The following is a 20,363-nucleotide window of genomic DNA, read 5'->3' as shown; positions in this document are numbered from 1 at the left end:
TTTAGGTGGCCATGTTGCAGTATTTCGCTTCTGCAGGACTGGCCACAATACGAATTAAAGAGAGGAAAGATTCAAAGAAGGGGAAGCAGCTGGCAGCAGTAACTATGACTCTCTTAAGGAAGCCAAATGCTTCGCCATTCTGCGAAATTTATATGAAAACTCGAGGCTATCGTCGTTAGAGTAACTCAGACAACGTTTAGGTGGACATGCTGTAGCATTTTGCTTCTGCAGGACTGGCCCCAATACGAATTAAAGAGAGGAAAGATTCAAAGAAGGGGGAGAAGCTTGCAGCAGTAACTATGACACTCTTAAGGTAGCCAAATTCCTCGTCACTCTGTGAAATTTATTAGAAAACTCGAGGCTATCGTCGTTGGAGTAACTCAGACAACGTTTAGGTGGCCATGTTGCAGCATTTCGCTTCTGCATGGACTGGCCGCAGTACGAATTAAAGAGAGGAAAGATTCAAAGAAAGGGGAGCAGCTGGCAGCAGGAACTATGACTCACTTAAGGTAGCCAAATGCCTCGTCATCCGGCGAAGTAATTATGCTAACGCGAAAAACTCGTAGTTTGAGAAACAGTGAAGGCGTTAAGGTGGACATACAGTGGCATGTCGGTTCCGTAGGACTGGCCGTAGCAAGAATGATAAAGGCCTAAAGAAAGGGGAGCAGCCGGCAGAATTAACTATGATTGTCTGAAGGTAGACAAATGCCTCGTCAGTCTGCGAAATTTATTTGAAAACTCGAGGATATCGTCGTTTGAGTAACTCAGACAACGTTAAGGTGGACATTCTGTAGCATTTTTCTTCTGCAGGACTGGTCACAATACGAATTAAAGCGAGGAAATATTCAAAGAAGGGGGAGCAGCTGGCAGCAGTAACTATGACTCTCTAAAGGTAGCAAATGCCTCGTCACGCTGAGAAATTTATGTGAGAAGTCGAGGCTATCGTCGTTGGAGTAACTCAGACAACGTTCAGGTGGACATGTTCCAGCATTTCGCTTCCGCATGGACAGGCCGCAGTACGAATTAAAGAGAGGAAAAGGGGAGCAGCTGGCAGCAGGAACTATGACTCTCTTAAGGTAGCCAAATGCCTCGTCATCCGGCGCAGTACTTTTGTTAACTCGAGAAACTCGTAGTGGTAGTAACTGTGACGACGTGAAGTTAAACATACAGTGGCATATCGGTTCTTTAGGACTGACCATAGCAAGAATGATAAAAGCCTAAAGAAATGGGTGCAGCCGGCACGAGTAACTATGACTCTCTTAAGGTAGCCAAATGCCTCGTCACTCTGCGAAATTTATTGGAAAACTCGAGGATATCGTCGTTGGAGTAACTCAGACATCGTTAAGGTGGACATGCTGTAGCATTTCGCTTCTGCAGGACTGGCCACAATACGAATTAAAGAGAGGAAAGATTCAAAGAAAGGGGGGCAGCTGGCAACAGTAACTATGACTCTCCTAAGGAAGCCAAATGCCTCGTCACGCTGCCAAATTTATTTGAAAACTCGAGGATATCGTCGTTAGAGTAACTCAGACAACGTTAAGGTGGACATGCTGTAGCATTTTGCTTCTGCAGGACTGGTTACAATACGAATTAAAGAGAGGAAAGATTCAAAGAAGGGGGAGCAGCTGGCAGCAGAAACTATGACACTCTTAAGGTAGCCAAATGCCTCGTCACTCTGTGAAATTTATTAGAAAACTCGAGGCTATCGTCGTTGGAGTAACTCAGACAACGTTTAGGTGGCCATGTTGCAGCATTTCGCTTCTGCATGGACTGGCCGCAGTACGAATTAAAGAGAGGAAAGATTCAAAGAAAGGGGAGCAGCTGGCAGCAGGAACTATGACTCTCTTAAGGTATCCAAATGCCTCGTCATCTGACGAAGTACATTTGCTAACTCGAGGAACTCGTAGTGGGAGTAACTGTGACGACGTTAAGGTGGACATACAGTGGCATATCGGTTCTGTAGGACTGGCCATAACAAGAATGATAAAGGCCTAAAGAAATGGGAGCAGCCGGCAAGAGTAACTATGACTCTTTTAAGGTAGCCAAATGCCTCAGCACTCTGCGATATTTATTTGAAAACTCGAGGATATCGTCGTTGGAGTAACTCAGACAACGTTTAGGTGGCCATGTTGCAGCATTTCGCATCTGCAGGACTGGCCACAATACGAATTAAAGAGAGGAAAGATTCAAAGAAGGGGGAGCTGCTGGCAGCAGTAACTATGACTCTCTTAAGGAAGCCAAATGCCTCGTCTTCCGGCGAAGTACTTTTGCTAACTCGAGAAACTCGTAGTGGGAGTAACCGTGACGTCGTGAAGGTAAACATACAGTGGCATATCGGTTCTGTAGGACCGACCATAGCAAGAATGATAAAAGCCCAAAGAAATGCGTTCAGCCTTCAGAATTAACAATGACTGTCTTAAGGTAGACAAATGTCTCGTCAATCTGCGAAATTTATTTGAAAACTCGAGGATATCGTCGTTGGAGTAACTCAGACAACGTTAAGGTGGACATGCTGTAGCATTTTTTTTCTGCAGGACTGGCCACAATACGAATTAAAGCGAGGAAAGATTCAAACAAGGGGGTGCAGCTGGCAGCAGTAACTACGACTCTCTTAAGGGAGCCAAATGCCTCGTCACTCTGCCAAATTTATTTGAAAACTCGAGGATATCGTCGTTAGAGTAAGTCAGACAACGTTAAGGTGGACATGCTGTAGCATTTTGCTTCTGCAGGACTGGCCACAATACGAGAGGAAAGATTCAAAGAAGGGGGAGCAGCTGGCAGCAGGAACTATGACTCTCTTAAGGTAGCCAAATGCCTCGTCATCCGGCGAAGTACTTTTGCTAACTCGATAAACTCGTAGTGGGAGTAACTGTGACGATGTGAAGGTAAACATACAGTGGCATATCGGTTCTGTAGGACCGACCATAGCAAGAATGATAAAAGCCTAAAGAAGCGGGTTCAGCTGGCAGCAGTAACTATGACTCTCTTAAGGTAGCCAAATGCGCGTCACTCTGCGAAATTAATTTGAAAATTCGAGGATATCGTCGTTGGAGTAACTCAGACACCGTTTAGGTGGCCATGTTGCAGTATTTCGCTTCTGCAGGACTGGCCACAATACGAATTAAAGAGAGGAAAGATTCAAAGAAGGGGAAGCAGCTGGCAGCAGTAACTATGACTCTCTTAAGGAAGCCAAATGCTTCGCCATTCTGCGAAATTTATATGAAAACTCGAGGCTATCGTCGTTAGAGTAACTCAGACAACGTTTAGGTGGACATGCTGTAGCATTTTGCTTCTGCAGGACTGGCCCCAATACGAATTAAAGAGAGGAAAGATTCAAAGAAGGGGGAGAAGCTTGCAGCAGTAACTATGACACTCTTAAGGTAGCCAAATTCCTCGTCACTCTGTGAAATTTATTAGAAAACTCGAGGCTATCGTCGTTGGAGTAACTCAGACAACGTTTAGGTGGCCATGTTGCAGCATTTCGCTTCTGCATGGACTGGCCGCAGTACGAATTAAAGAGAGGAAAGATTCAAAGAAAGGGGAGCAGCTGGCAGCAGGAACTATGACTCACTTAAGGTAGCCAAATGCCTCGTCATCCGGCGAAGTAATTATGCTAACGCGAAAAACTCGTAGTTTGAGAAACAGTGAAGGCGTTAAGGTGGACATACAGTGGCATGTCGGTTCCGTAGGACTGGCCGTAGCAAGAATGATAAAGGCCTAAAGAAAGGGGAGCAGCCGGCAGAATTAACTATGATTGTCTGAAGGTAGACAAATGCCTCGTCAGTCTGCGAAATTTATTTGAAAACTCGAGGATATCGTCGTTGGAGTAACTCAGACAACGTTAAGGTGGACATGCTGTAGCATTTTTCTTCTGCAGGACTGGTCACAATACGAATTAAAGCGAGGAAATATTCAAAGAAGGGGGAGCAGCTGGCAGCAGTAACTATGACTCTCTAAAGGTAGCAAATGCCTCGTCACGCTGAGAAATTTATGTGAGAAGTCGAGGCTATCGTCGTTGGAGTAACTCAGACAACGTTCAGGTGGACATGTTCCAGCATTTCGCTTCCGCATCGACAGGCCGCAGTACGAATTAAAGAGAGGAAAAGGGGAGCAGCTGGCAGCAGGAACTATGACTCTCTTAAGGTAGCCAAATGCCTCGTCATCCGGCGCAGTACTTTTGTTAACTCGAGAAACTCGTAGTGGTAGTAACTGTGACGACGTGAAGTTAAACATACAGTGGCATATCGGTTCTTTAGGACTGACCATAGCAAGAATGATAAAAGCCTAAAGAAATGGGTGCAGCCGGCAGGAGTAACTATGACTCTCTTAAGGTAGCCAAATGCCTCGTCACTCTGCGAAATTTATTGGAAAACTCGAGGATATCGTCGTTGGAGTAACTCAGACATCGTTAAGGTGGACATGCTGTAGCATTTCGCTTCTGCAGGACTGGCCACAATACGAATTAAAGAGAGGAAAGATTCAAAGAAAGGGGGGCAGCTGGCAACAGTAACTATGACTCTCCTAAGGAAGCCAAATGCCTCGTCACGCTGCCAAATTTATTTGAAAACTCGAGGATATCGTCGTTAGAGTAACTCAGACAACGTTAAGGTGGACATGCTGTAGCATTTTGCTTCTGCAGGACTGGTTACAATACGAATTAAAGAGAGGAAAGATTCAAAGAAGGGGGAGCAGCTGGCAGCAGAAACTATGACACTCTTAAGGTAGCCAAATGCCTCGTCACTCTGTGAAATTTATTAGAAAACTCGAGGCTATCGTCGTTGGAGTAACTCAGACAACGTTTAGGTGGCCATGTTGCAGCATTTCGCTTCTGCATGGACTGGCCGCAGTACGAATTAAAGAGAGGAAAGATTCAAAGAAAGGGGAGCAGCTGGCAGCAGGAACTATGACTCTCTTAAGGTATCCAAATGCCTCGTCATCTGGCGAAGTACATTTGCTAACTCGAGGAACTCGTAGTGGGAGTAACTGTGACGACGTTAAGGTGGACTTACAGTGGCATATCGGTTCTGTAGGACTGACCATAGCAAGAATGATAAAAGCCTAAAGAAGCGGGTTCAGCTGGCAGCAGTAACTATGACTCTCTTAAGGTAGCCAAATGCGCGTCACTCTGCGAAATTAATTTGAAAATTCGAGGATATCGTCGTTGGAGTAACTCAGACACCGTTTAGGTGGCCATGTTGCAGTATTTCGCTTCTGCAGGACTGGCCACAATACGAATTAAAGAGAGGAAAGATTCAAAGAAGGGGAAGCAGCTGGCAGCAGTAACTATGACTCTCTTAAGGAAGCCAAATGCTTCGCCATTCTGCGAAATTTATATGAAAACTCGAGGCTATCGTCGTTAGAGTAACTCAGACAACGTTTAGGTGGACATGCTGTAGCATTTTGCTTCTGCAGGACTGGCCCCAATACGAATTAAAGAGAGGAAAGATTCAAAGAAGGGGGAGAAGCTTGCAGCAGTAACTATGACACTCTTAAGGTAGCCAAATTCCTCGTCACTCTGTGAAATTTATTAGAAAACTCGAGGCTATCGTCGTTGGAGTAACTCAGACAACGTTTAGGTGGCCATGTTGCAGCATTTCGCTTCTGCATGGACTGGCCGCAGTACGAATTAAAGAGAGGAAAGATTCAAAGAAAGGGGAGCAGCTGGCAGCAGGAACTATGACTCACTTAAGGTAGCCAAATGCCTCGTCATCCGGCGAAGTAATTATGCTAACGCGAAAAACTCGTAGTTTGAGAAACAGTGAAGGCGTTAAGGTGGACATACAGTGGCATGTCGGTTCCGTAGGACTGGCCGTAGCAAGAATGATAAAGGCCTAAAGAAAGGGGAGCAGCCGGCAGAATTAACTATGATTGTCTGAAGGTAGACAAATGCCTCGTCAGTCTGCGAAATTTATTTGAAAACTCGAGGATATCGTCGTTTGAGTAACTCAGACAACGTTAAGGTGGACATGCTGTAGCATTTTTCTTCTGCAGGACTGGTCACAATACGAATTAAAGCGAGGAAATATTCAAAGAAGGGGGAGCAGCTGGCAGCAGTAACTATGACTCTCTAAAGGTAGCAAATGCCTCGTCACGCTGAGAAATTTATGTGAGAAGTCGAGGCTATCGTCGTTGGAGTAACTCAGACAACGTTCAGGTGGACATGTTCCAGCATTTCGCTTCCGCATCGACAGGCCGCAGTACGAATTAAAGAGAGGAAAAGGGGAGCAGCTGGCAGCAGGAACTATGACTCTCTTAAGGTAGCCAAATGCCTCGTCATCCGGCGCAGTACTTTTGTTAACTCGAGAAACTCGTAGTGGTAGTAACTGTGACGACGTGAAGTTAAACATACAGTGGCATATCGGTTCTTTAGGACTGACCATAGCAAGAATGATAAAAGCCTAAAGAAATGGGTGCAGCCGGCAGGAGTAACTATGACTCTCTTAAGGTAGCCAAATGCCTCGTCACTCTGCGAAATTTATTGGAAAACTCGAGGATATCGTCGTTGGAGTAACTCAGACATCGTTAAGGTGGACATGCTGTAGCATTTCGCTTCTGCAGGACTGGCCACAATACGAATTAAAGAGAGGAAAGATTCAAAGAAAGGGGGGCAGCTGGCAACAGTAACTATGACTCTCCTAAGGAAGCCAAATGCCTCGTCACGCTGCCAAATTTATTTGAAAACTCGAGGATATCGTCGTTAGAGTAACTCAGACAACGTTAAGGTGGACATGCTGTAGCATTTTGCTTCTGCAGGACTGGTTACAATACGAATTAAAGAGAGGAAAGATTCAAAGAAGGGGGAGCAGCTGGCAGCAGAAACTATGACACTCTTAAGGTAGCCAAATGCCTCGTCACTCTGTGAAATTTATTAGAAAACTCGAGGCTATCGTCGTTGGAGTAACTCAGACAACGTTTAGGTGGCCATGTTGCAGCATTTCGCTTCTGCATGGACTGGCCGCAGTACGAATTAAAGAGAGGAAAGATTCAAAGAAAGGGGAGCAGCTGGCAGCAGGAACTATGACTCTCTTAAGGTATCCAAATGCCTCGTCATCTGGCGAAGTACATTTGCTAACTCGAGGAACTCGTAGTGGGAGTAACTGTGACGACGTTAAGGTGGACATACAGTGGCATATCGGTTCTGTAGGACTGACCATAGCAAGAATGATAAAAGCCTAAAGAAGCGGGTTCAGCTGGCAGCAGTAACTATGACTCTCTTAAGGTAGCCAAATGCGCGTCACTCTGCGAAATTAATTTGAAAATTCGAGGATATCGTCGTTGGAGTAACTCAGACACCGTTTAGGTGGCCATGTTGCAGTATTTCGCTTCTGCAGGACTGGCCACAATACGAATTAAAGAGAGGAAAGATTCAAAGAAGGGGAAGCAGCTGGCAGCAGTAACTATGACTCTCTTAAGGAAGCCAAATGCTTCGCCATTCTGCGAAATTTATATGAAAACTCGAGGCTATCGTCGTTAGAGTAACTCAGACAACGTTTAGGTGGACATGCTGTAGCATTTTGCTTCTGCAGGACTGGCCCCAATACGAATTAAAGAGAGGAAAGATTCAAAGAAGGGGGAGAAGCTTGCAGCAGTAACTATGACACTCTTAAGGTAGCCAAATTCCTCGTCACTCTGTGAAATTTATTAGAAAACTCGAGGCTATCGTCGTTGGAGTAACTCAGACAACGTTTAGGTGGCCATGTTGCAGCATTTCGCTTCTGCATGGACTGGCCGCAGTACGAATTAAAGAGAGGAAAGATTCAAAGAAAGGGGAGCAGCTGGCAGCAGGAACTATGACTCACTTAAGGTAGCCAAATGCCTCGTCATCCGGCGAAGTAATTATGCTAACGCGAAAAACTCGTAGTTTGAGAAACAGTGAAGGCGTTAAGGTGGACATACAGTGGCATGTCGGTTCCGTAGGACTGGCCGTAGCAAGAATGATAAAGGCCTAAAGAAAGGGGAGCAGCCGGCAGAATTAACTATGATTGTCTGAAGGTAGACAAATGCCTCGTCAGTCTGCGAAATTTATTTGAAAACTCGAGGATATCGTCGTTTGAGTAACTCAGACAACGTTAAGGTGGACATGCTGTAGCATTTTTCTTCTGCAGGACTGGTCACAATACGAATTAAAGCGAGGAAATATTCAAAGAAGGGGGAGCAGCTGGCAGCAGTAACTATGACTCTCTAAAGGTAGCAAATGCCTCGTCACGCTGAGAAATTTATGTGAGAAGTCGAGGCTATCGTCGTTGGAGTAACTCAGACAACGTTCAGGTGGACATGTTCCAGCATTTCGCTTCCGCATCGACAGGCCGCAGTACGAATTAAAGAGAGGAAAAGGGGAGCAGCTGGCAGCAGGAACTATGACTCTCTTAAGGTAGCCAAATGCCTCGTCATCCGGCGCAGTACTTTTGTTAACTCGAGAAACTCGTAGTGGTAGTAACTGTGACGACGTGAAGTTAAACATACAGTGGCATATCGGTTCTTTAGGACTGACCATAGCAAGAATGATAAAAGCCTAAAGAAATGGGTGCAGCCGGCAGGAGTAACTATGACTCTCTTAAGGTAGCCAAATGCCTCGTCACTCTGCGAAATTTATTGGAAAACTCGAGGATATCGTCGTTGGAGTAACTCAGACATCGTTAAGGTGGACATGCTGTAGCATTTCGCTTCTGCAGGACTGGCCACAATACGAATTAAAGAGAGGAAAGATTCAAAGAAAGGGGGGCAGCTGGCAACAGTAACTATGACTCTCCTAAGGAAGCCAAATGCCTCGTCACGCTGCCAAATTTATTTGAAAACTCGAGGATATCGTCGTTAGAGTAACTCAGACAACGTTAAGGTGGACATGCTGTAGCATTTTGCTTCTGCAGGACTGGTTACAATACGAATTAAAGAGAGGAAAGATTCAAAGAAGGGGGAGCAGCTGGCAGCAGAAACTACGACACTCTTAAGGTAGCCAAATGCCTCGTCACTCTGTGAAATATATTAGAAAACTCGAGGCTATCGTCGTTGGAGTAACTCAGACAACGTTTAGGTGGCCATGTTGCAGCATTTCGCTTCTGCATGGACTGGCCGCAGTACGAATTAAAGAGAGGAAAGATTCAAAGAAAGGGGAGCAGCTGGCAGCAGGAACTATGACTCTCTTAAGGTATCCAAATGCCTCGTCATCTGACGAAGTACATTTGCTAACTCGAGGAACTCGTAGTGGGAGTAACTGTGACGACGTTAAGGTGGACATACAGTGGCATATCGGTTCTGTAGGACTGGCCATAACAAGAATGATAAAGGCCTAAAGAAATGGGAGCAGCCGGCAAGAGTAACTATGACTCTTTTAAGGTAGCCAAATGCCTCAGCACTCTGCGATATTTATTTGAAAACTCGAGGATATCGTCGTTGGAGTAACTCAGACAACGTTTAGGTGGCCATGTTGCAGCAATTCGCATCTGCAGGACTGGCCACAATACGAATTAAAGAGAGGAAAGATTCAAAGAAGGGGGAGCTGCTGGCAGCAGTAACTATGACTCTCTTAAGGAAGCCAAATGCCTCGTCTTCCGGCGAAGTACTTTTGCTAACTCGAGAAACTCGTAGTGGGAGTAACCGTGACGTCGTGAAGGTAAACATACAGTGGCATATCGGTTCTGTAGGACCGACCATAGCAAGAATGATAAAAGCCCAAAGAAATGCGTTCAGCCTTCAGAATTAACAATGACTGTCTTAAGGTAGACAAATGTCTCGTCAATCTGCGAAATTTATTTGAAAACTCGAGGATATCGTCGTTGGAGTAACTCAGACAACGTTAAGGTGGACATGCTGTAGCATTTTTTTTCTGCAGGACTGGCCACAATACGAATTAAAGCGAGGAAAGATTCAAACAAGGGGGTGCAGCTGGCAGCAGTAACTACGACTCTCTTAAGGGAGCCAAATGCCTCGTCACTCTGCCAAATTTATTTGAAAACTCGAGGATATCGTCGTTAGAGTAAGTCAGACAACGTTAAGGTGGACATGCTGTAGCATTTTGCTTCTGCAGGACTGGCCACAATACGAGAGGAAAGATTCAAAGAAGGGGGAGCAGCTGGCAGCAGGAACTATGACTCTCTTAAGGTAGCCAAATGCCTCGTCATCCGGCGAAGTACTTTTGCTAACTCGATAAACTCGTAGTGGGAGTAACTGTGACGATGTGAAGGTAAACATACAGTGGCATATCGGTTCTGTAGGACCGACCATAGCAAGAATGATAAAAGCCTAAAGAAGCGGGTTCAGCTGGCAGCAGTAACTATGACTCTCTTAAGGTAGCCAAATGCGCGTCACTCTGCGAAATTAATTTGAAAATTCGAGGATATCGTCGTTGGAGTAACTCAGACACCGTTTAGGTGGCCATGTTGCAGTATTTCGCTTCTGCAGGACTGGCCACAATACGAATTAAAGAGAGGAAAGATTCAAAGAAGGGGAAGCAGCTGGCAGCAGTAACTATGACTCTCTTAAGGAAGCCAAATGCTTCGCCATTCTGCGAAATTTATATGAAAACTCGAGGCTATCGTCGTTAGAGTAACTCAGACAACGTTTAGGTGGACATGCTGTAGCATTTTGCTTCTGCAGGACTGGCCCCAATACGAATTAAAGAGAGGAAAGATTCAAAGAAGGGGGAGAAGCTTGCAGCAGTAACTATGACACTCTTAAGGTAGCCAAATTCCTCGTCACTCTGTGAAATTTATTAGAAAACTCGAGGCTATCGTCGTTGGAGTAACTCAGACAACGTTTAGGTGGCCATGTTGCAGCATTTCGCTTCTGCATGGACTGGCCGCAGTACGAATTAAAGAGAGGAAAGATTCAAAGAAAGGGGAGCAGCTGGCAGCAGGAACTATGACTCACTTAAGGTAGCCAAATGCCTCGTCATCCGGCGAAGTAATTATGCTAACGCGAAAAACTCGTAGTTTGAGAAACAGTGAAGGCGTTAAGGTGGACATACAGTGGCATGTCGGTTCCGTAGGACTGGCCGTAGCAAGAATGATAAAGGCCTAAAGAAAGGGGAGCAGCCGGCAGAATTAACTATGATTGTCTGAAGGTAGACAAATGCCTCGTCAGTCTGCGAAATTTATTTGAAAACTCGAGGATATCGTCGTTGGAGTAACTCAGACAACGTTAAGGTGGACATGCTGTAGCATTTTTCTTCTGCAGGACTGGTCACAATACGAATTAAAGCGAGGAAATATTCAAAGAAGGGGGAGCAGCTGGCAGCAGTAACTATGACTCTCTAAAGGTAGCAAATGCCTCGTCACGCTGAGAAATTTATGTGAGAAGTCGAGGCTATCGTCGTTGGAGTAACTCAGACAACGTTCAGGTGGACATGTTCCAGCATTTCGCTTCCGCATCGACAGGCCGCAGTACGAATTAAAGAGAGGAAAAGGGGAGCAGCTGGCAGCAGGAACTATGACTCTCTTAAGGTAGCCAAATGCCTCGTCATCCGGCGCAGTACTTTCGTTAACTCGAGAAACTCGTAGTGGTAGTAACTGTGACGACGTGAAGTTAAACATACAGTGGCATATCGGTTCTTTAGGACTGACCATAGCAAGAATGATAAAAGCCTAAAGAAATGGGTGCAGCCGGCAGGAGTAACTATGACTCTCTTAAGGTAGCCAAATGCCTCGTCACTCTGCGAAATTTATTGGAAAACTCGAGGATATCGTCGTTGGAGTAACTCAGACATCGTTAAGGTGGACATGCTGTAGCATTTCGCTTCTGCAGGACTGGCCACAATACGAATTAAAGAGAGGAAAGATTCAAAGAAAGGGGGGCAGCTGGCAACAGTAACTATGACTCTCCTAAGGAAGCCAAATGCCTCGTCACGCTGCCAAATTTATTTGAAAACTCGAGGATATCGTCGTTAGAGTAACTCAGACAACGTTAAGGTGGACATGCTGTAGCATTTTGCTTCTGCAGGACTGGTTACAATACGAATTAAAGAGAGGAAAGATTCAAAGAAGGGGGAGCAGCTGGCAGCAGAAACTATGACACTCTTAAGGTAGCCAAATGCCTCGTCACTCTGTGAAATTTATTAGAAAACTCGAGGCTATCGTCGTTGGAGTAACTCAGACAACGTTTAGGTGGCCATGTTGCAGCATTTCGCTTCTGCATGGACTGGCCGCAGTACGAATTAAAGAGAGGAAAGATTCAAAGAAAGGGGAGCAGCTGGCAGCAGGAACTATGACTCTCTTAAGGTATCCAAATGCCTCGTCATCTGGCGAAGTACATTTGCTAACTCGAGGAACTCGTAGTGGGAGTAACTGTGACGACGTTAAGGTGGACATACAGTGGCATATCGGTTCTGTAGGACTGACCATAGCAAGAATGATAAAAGCCTAAAGAAGCGGGTTCAGCTGGCAGCAGTAACTATGACTCTCTTAAGGTAGCCAAATGCGCGTCACTCTGCGAAATTAATTTGAAAATTCGAGGATATCGTCGTTGGAGTAACTCAGACACCGTTTAGGTGGCCATGTTGCAGTATTTCGCTTCTGCAGGACTGGCCACAATACGAATTAAAGAGAGGAAAGATTCAAAGAAGGGGAAGCAGCTGGCAGCAGTAACTATGACTCTCTTAAGGAAGCCAAATGCTTCGCCATTCTGCGAAATTTATATGAAAACTCGAGGCTATCGTCGTTAGAGTAACTCAGACAACGTTTAGGTGGACATGCTGTAGCATTTTGCTTCTGCAGGACTGGCCCCAATACGAATTAAAGAGAGGAAAGATTCAAAGAAGGGGGAGAAGCTTGCAGCAGTAACTATGACACTCTTAAGGTAGCCAAATTCCTCGTCACTCTGTGAAATTTATTAGAAAACTCGAGGCTATCGTCGTTGGAGTAACTCAGACAACGTTTAGGTGGCCATGTTGCAGCATTTCGCTTCTGCATGGACTGGCCGCAGTACGAATTAAAGAGAGGAAAGATTCAAAGAAAGGGGAGCAGCTGGCAGCAGGAACTATGACTCACTTAAGGTAGCCAAATGCCTCGTCATCCGGCGAAGTAATTATGCTAACGCGAAAAACTCGTAGTTTGAGAAACAGTGAAGGCGTTAAGGTGGACATACAGTGGCATGTCGGTTCCGTAGGACTGGCCGTAGCAAGAATGATAAAGGCCTAAAGAAAGGGGAGCAGCCGGCAGAATTAACTATGATTGTCTGAAGGTAGACAAATGCCTCGTCAGTCTGCGAAATTTATTTGAAAACTCGAGGATATCGTCGTTTGAGTAACTCAGACAACGTTAAGGTGGACATGCTGTAGCATTTTTCTTCTGCAGGACTGGTCACAATACGAATTAAAGCGAGGAAATATTCAAAGAAGGGGGAGCAGCTGGCAGCAGTAACTATGACTCTCTAAAGGTAGCAAATGCCTCGTCACGCTGAGAAATTTATGTGAGAAGTCGAGGCTATCGTCGTTGGAGTAACTCAGACAACGTTCAGGTGGACATGTTCCAGCATTTCGCTTCCGCATCGACAGGCCGCAGTACGAATTAAAGAGAGGAAAAGGGGAGCAGCTGGCAGCAGGAACTATGACTCTCTTAAGGTAGCCAAATGCCTCGTCATCCGGCGCAGTACTTTTGTTAACTCGAGAAACTCGTAGTGGTAGTAACTGTGACGACGTGAAGTTAAACATACAGTGGCATATCGGTTCTTTAGGACTGACCATAGCAAGAATGATAAAAGCCTAAAGAAATGGGTGCAGCCGGCAGGAGTAACTATGACTCTCTTAAGGTAGCCAAATGCCTCGTCACTCTGCGAAATTTATTGGAAAACTCGAGGATATCGTCGTTGGAGTAACTCAGACATCGTTAAGGTGGACATGCTGTAGCATTTCGCTTCTGCAGGACTGGCCACAATACGAATTAAAGAGAGGAAAGATTCAAAGAAAGGGGGGCAGCTGGCAACAGTAACTATGACTCTCCTAAGGAAGCCAAATGCCTCGTCACGCTGCCAAATTTATTTGAAAACTCGAGGATATCGTCGTTAGAGTAACTCAGACAACGTTAAGGTGGACATGCTGTAGCATTTTGCTTCTGCAGGACTGGTTACAATACGAATTAAAGAGAGGAAAGATTCAAAGAAGGGGGAGCAGCTGGCAGCAGAAACTACGACACTCTTAAGGTAGCCAAATGCCTCGTCACTCTGTGAAATATATTAGAAAACTCGAGGCTATCGTCGTTGGAGTAACTCAGACAACGTTTAGGTGGCCATGTTGCAGCATTTCGCTTCTGCATGGACTGGCCGCAGTACGAATTAAAGAGAGGAAAGATTCAAAGAAAGGGGAGCAGCTGGCAGCAGGAACTATGACTCTCTTAAGGTATCCAAATGCCTCGTCATCTGACGAAGTACATTTGCTAACTCGAGGAACTCGTAGTGGGAGTAACTGTGACGACGTTAAGGTGGACATACAGTGGCATATCGGTTCTGTAGGACTGGCCATAACAAGAATGATAAAGGCCTAAAGAAATGGGAGCAGCCGGCAAGAGTAACTATGACTCTTTTAAGGTAGCCAAATGCCTCAGCACTCTGCGATATTTATTTGAAAACTCGAGGATATCGTCGTTGGAGTAACTCAGACAACGTTTAGGTGGCCATGTTGCAGCATTTCGCATCTGCAGGACTGGCCACAATACGAATTAAGGAGAGGAAAGATTCAAAGAAGGGGGAGCTGCTGGCAGCAGTAACTATGACTCTCTTAAGGAAGCCAAATGCCTCGTCTTCCGGCGAAGTACTTTTGCTAACTCGAGAAACTCGTAGTGGGAGTAACCGTGACGTCGTGAAGGTAAACATACAGTGGCATATCGGTTCTGTAGGACCGACCATAGCAAGAATGATAAAAGCCCAAAGAAATGCGTTCAGCCTTCAGAATTAACAATGACTGTCTTAAGGTAGACAAATGTCTCGTCAATCTGCGAAATTTATTTGAAAACTCGAGGATATCGTCGTTGGAGTAACTCAGACAACGTTAAGGTGGACATGCTGTAGCATTTTTTTTCTGCAGGACTGGCCACAATACGAATTAAAGCGAGGAAAGATTCAAACAAGGGGGTGCAGCTGGCAGCAGTAACTACGACTCTCTTAAGGGAGCCAAATGCCTCGTCACTCTGCCAAATTTATTTGAAAACTCGAGGATATCGTCGTTAGAGTAAGTCAGACAACGTTAAGGTGGACATGCTGTAGCATTTTGCTTCTGCAGGACTGGCCACAATACGAGAGGAAAGATTCAAAGAAGGGGGAGCAGCTGGCAGCAGGAACTATGACTCTCTTAAGGTAGCCAAATGCCTCGTCATCCGGCGAAGTACTTTTGCTAACTCGATAAACTCGTAGTGGGAGTAACTGTGACGATGTGAAGGTAAACATACAGTGGCATATCGGTTCTGTAGGACCGACCATAGCAAGAATGATAAAAGCCTAAAGAAGCGGGTTCAGCTGGCAGCAGTAACTATGACTCTCTTAAGGTAGCCAAATGCGCGTCACTCTGCGAAATTAATTTGAAAATTCGAGGATATCGTCGTTGGAGTAACTCAGACACCGTTTAGGTGGCCATGTTGCAGTATTTCGCTTCTGCAGGACTGGCCACAATACGAATTAAAGAGAGGAAAGATTCAAAGAAAGGGGGGCAGCTGGCAACAGTAACTATGACTCTCCTAAGGAAGCCAAATGCCTCGTCACGCTGCCAAATTTATTTGAAAACTCGAGGATATCGTCGTTAGAGTAACTCAGACAACGTTAAGGTGGACATGCTGTAGCATTTTGCTTCTGCAGGACTGGTTACAATACGAATTAAAGAGAGGAAAGATTCAAAGAAGGGGAAGCAGCTGGCAGCAGTAACTATGACTCTCTTAAGGAAGCCAAATGCTTCGCCATTCTGCGAAATTTATATGAAAACTCGAGGCTATCGTCGTTAGAGTAACTCAGACAACGTTTAGGTGGACATGCTGTAGCATTTTGCTTCTGCAGGACTGGCCCCAATACGAATTAAAGAGAGGAAAGATTCAAAGAAGGGGGAGAAGCTTGCAGCAGTAACTATGACACTCTTAAGGTAGCCAAATTCCTCGTCACTCTGTGAAATTTATTAGAAAACTCGAGGCTATCGTCGTTGGAGTAACTCAGACAACGTTTAGGTGGCCATGTTGCAGCATTTCGCTTCTGCATGGACTGGCCGCAGTACGAATTAAAGAGAGGAAAGATTCAAAGAAAGGGGAGCAGCTGGCAGCAGGAACTATGACTCACTTAAGGTAGCCAAATGCCTCGTCATCCGGCGAAGTAATTATGCTAACGCGAAAAACTCGTAGTTTGAGAAACAGTGAAGGCGTTAAGGTGGACATACAGTGGCATGTCGGTTCCGTAGGACTGGCCGTAGCAAGAATGATAAAGGCCTAAAGAAAGGGGAGCAGCCGGCAGAATTAACTATGATTGTCTGAAGGTAGACAAATGCCTCGTCAGTCTGCGAAATTTATTTGAAAACTCGAGGATATCGTCGTTGGAGTAACTCAGACAACGTTAAGGTGGACATGCTGTAGCATTTTTCTTCTGCAGGACTGGTCACAATACGAATTAAAGCGAGGAAATATTCAAAGAAGGGGGAGCAGCTGGCAGCAGTAACTATGACTCTCTAAAGGTAGCAAATGCCTCGTCACGCTGAGAAATTTATGTGAGAAGTCGAGGCTATCGTCGTTGGAGTAACTCAGACAACGTTCAGGTGGACATGTTCCAGCATTTCGCTTCCGCATCGACAGGCCGCAGTACGAATTAAAGAGAGGAAAAGGGGAGCAGCTGGCAGCAGGAACTATGACTCTCTTAAGGTAGCCAAATGCCTCGTCATCCGGCGCAGTACTTTTGTTAACTCGAGAAACTCGTAGTGGTAGTAACTGTGACGACGTGAAGTTAAACATACAGTGGCATATCGGTTCTTTAGGACTGACCATAGCAAGAATGATAAAAGCCTAAAGAAATGGGTGCAGCCGGCAGGAGTAACTATGACTCTCTTAAGGTAGCCAAATGCCTCGTCACTCTGCGAAATTTATTGGAAAACTCGAGGATATCGTCGTTGGAGTAACTCAGACATCGTTAAGGTGGACATGCTGTAGCATTTCGCTTCTGCAGGACTGGCCACAATACGAATTAAAGAGAGGAAAGATTCAAAGAAAGGGGGGCAGCTGGCAACAGTAACTATGACTCTCCTAAGGAAGCCAAATGCCTCGTCACGCTGCCAAATTTATTTGAAAACTCGAGGATATCGTCGTTAGAGTAACTCAGACAACGTTAAGGTGGACATGCTGTAGCATTTTGCTTCTGCAGGACTGGTTACAATACGAATTAAAGAGAGGAAAGATTCAAAGAAGGGGGAGCAGCTGGCAGCAGAAACTATGACACTCTTAAGGTAGCCAAATGCCTCGTCACTCTGTGAAATTTATTAGAAAACTCGAGGCTATCGTCGTTGGAGTAACTCAGACAACGTTTAGGTGGCCATGTTGCAGCATTTCGCTTCTGCATGGACTGGCCGCAGTACGAATTAAAGAGAGGAAAGATTCAAAGAAAGGGGAGCAGCTGGCAGCAGGAACTATGACTCTCTTAAGGTATCCAAATGCCTCGTCATCTGGCGAAGTACATTTGCTAACTCGAGGAACTCGTAGTGGGAGTAACTGTGACGACGTTAAGGTGGACATACAGTGGCATATCGGTTCTGTAGGACTGACCATAGCAAGAATGATAAAAGCCTAAAGAAGCGGGTTCAGCTGGCAGCAGTAACTATGACTCTCTTAAGGTAGCCAAATGCGCGTCACTCTGCGAAATTAATTTGAAAATTCGAGGATATCGTCGTTGGAGTAACTCAGACACCGTTTAGGTGGCCATGTTGCAGTATTTCGCTTCTGCAGGACTGGCCACAATACGAATTAAAGAGAGGAAAGATTCAAAGAAGGGGAAGCAGCTGGCAGCAGTAACTATGACTCTCTTAAGGAAGCCAAATGCTTCGCCATTCTGCGAAATTTATATGAAAACTCGAGGCTATCGTCGTTAGAGTAACTCAGACAACGTTTAGGTGGACATGCTGTAGCATTTTGCTTCTGCAGGACTGGCCCCAATACGAATTAAAGAGAGGAAAGATTCAAAGAAGGGGGAGAAGCTTGCAGCAGTAACTATGACACTCTTAAGGTAGCCAAATTCCTCGTCACTCTGTGAAATTTATTAGAAAACTCGAGGCTATCGTCGTTGGAGTAACTCAGACAACGTTTAGGTGGCCATGTTGCAGCATTTCGCTTCTGCATGGACTGGCCGCAGTACGAATTAAAGAGAGGAAAGATTCAAAGAAAGGGGAGCAGCTGGCAGCAGGAACTATGACTCACTTAAGGTAGCCAAATGCCTCGTCATCCGGCGAAGTAATTATGCTAACGCGAAAAACTCGTAGTTTGAGAAACAGTGAAGGCGTTAAGGTGGACATACAGTGGCATGTCGGTTCCGTAGGACTGGCCGTAGCAAGAATGATAAAGGCCTAAAGAAAGGGGAGCAGCCGGCAGAATTAACTATGATTGTCTGAAGGTAGACAAATGCCTCGTCAGTCTGCGAAATTTATTTGAAAACTCGAGGATATCGTCGTTTGAGTAACTCAGACAACGTTAAGGTGGACATGCTGTAGCATTTTTCTTCTGCAGGACTGGTCACAATACGAATTAAAGCGAGGAAATATTCAAAGAAGGGGGAGCAGCTGGCAGCAGTAACTATGACTCTCTAAAGGTAGCAAATGCCTCGTCACGCTGAGAAATTTATGTGAGAAGTCGAGGCTATCGTCGTTGGAGTAACTCAGACAACGTTCAGGTGGACATGTTCCAGCATTTCGCTTCCGCATCGACAGGCCGCAGTACGAATTAAAGAGAGGAAAAGGGGAGCAGCTGGCAGCAGGAACTATGACTCTCTTAAGGTAGCCAAATGCCTCGTCATCCGGCGCAGTACTTTTGTTAACTCGAGAAACTCGTAGTGGTAGTAACTGTGACGACGTGAAGTTAAACATACAGTGGCATATCGGTTCTTTAGGACTGACCATAGCAAGAATGATAAAAGCCTAAAGAAATGGGTGCAGCCGGCAGGAGTAACTATGACTCTCTTAAGGTAGCCAAATGCCTCGTCACTCTGCGAAATTTATTGGAAAACTCGAGGATATCGTCGTTGGAGTAACTCAGACATCGTTAAGGTGGACATGCTGTAGCATTTCGCTTCTGCAGGACTGGCCACAATACGAATTAAAGAGAGGAAAGATTCAAAGAAAGGGGGGCAGCTGGCAACAGTAACTATGACTCTCCTAAGGAAGCCAAATGCCTCGTCACGCTGCCAAATTTATTTGAAAACTCGAGGATATCGTCGTTAGAGTAACTCAGACAACGTTAAGGTGGACATGCTGTAGCATTTTGCTTCTGCAGGACTGGTTACAATACGAATTAAAGAGAGGAAAGATTCAAAGAAGGGGGAGCAGCTGGCAGCAGAAACTATGACACTCTTAAGGTAGCCAAATGCCTCGTCACTCTGTGAAATTTATTAGAAAACTCGAGGCTATCGTCGTTGGAGTAACTCAGACAACGTTTAGGTGGCCATGTTGCAGCATTTCGCTTCTGCATGGACTGGCCGCAGTACGAATTAAAGAGAGGAAAGATTCAAAGAAAGGGGAGCAGCTGGCAGCAGGAACTATGACTCTCTTAAGGTATCCAAATGCCTCGTCATCTGGCGAAGTACATTTGCTAACTCGAGGAACTCGTAGTGGGAGTAACTGTGACGACGTTAAGGTGGACATACAGTGGCATATCGGTTCTGTAGGACTGGCCATAACAAGAATGATAAAGGCCTAAAGAAATGGGAGCAGCCGGCAAGAGTAACTATGACTCTTTTAAGGTAGCCAAATGCCTCAGCACTCTGCGATATTTATTTGAAAACTCGAGGATATCGTCGTTGGAGTAACTCAGACAACGTTTAGGTGGCCATGTTGCAGCATTTCGCATCTGCAGGACTGGCCACAATACGAATTAAAGAGAGGAAAGATTCAAAGAAGGGGGAGCTGCTGGCAGCAGTAACTATGACTCTCTTAAGGAAGCCAAATGCCTCGTCTTCCGGCGAAGTACTTTTGCTAACTCGAGAAACTCGTAGTGGGAGTAACCGTGACGTCGTGAAGGTAAACATACAGTGGCATATCGGTTCTGTAGGACCGACCATAGCAAGAATGATAAAAGCCCAAAGAAATGCGTTCAGCCTTCAGAATTAACAATGACTGTCTTAAGGTAGACAAATGTCTCGTCAAACTGCGAAATTTATTTGAAAACTCGAGGATATCGTCGTTGGAGTAACTCAGACAACGTTAAGGTGGACAT

Source organism: Schistocerca piceifrons, chromosome 5, assembly GCF_021461385.2.
Source record: "Schistocerca piceifrons isolate TAMUIC-IGC-003096 chromosome 5, iqSchPice1.1, whole genome shotgun sequence".
Lineage (NCBI taxonomy): Eukaryota > Metazoa > Arthropoda > Insecta > Orthoptera > Acrididae > Schistocerca > Schistocerca piceifrons.
This window is presented reverse-complemented; position numbering follows the sequence as displayed.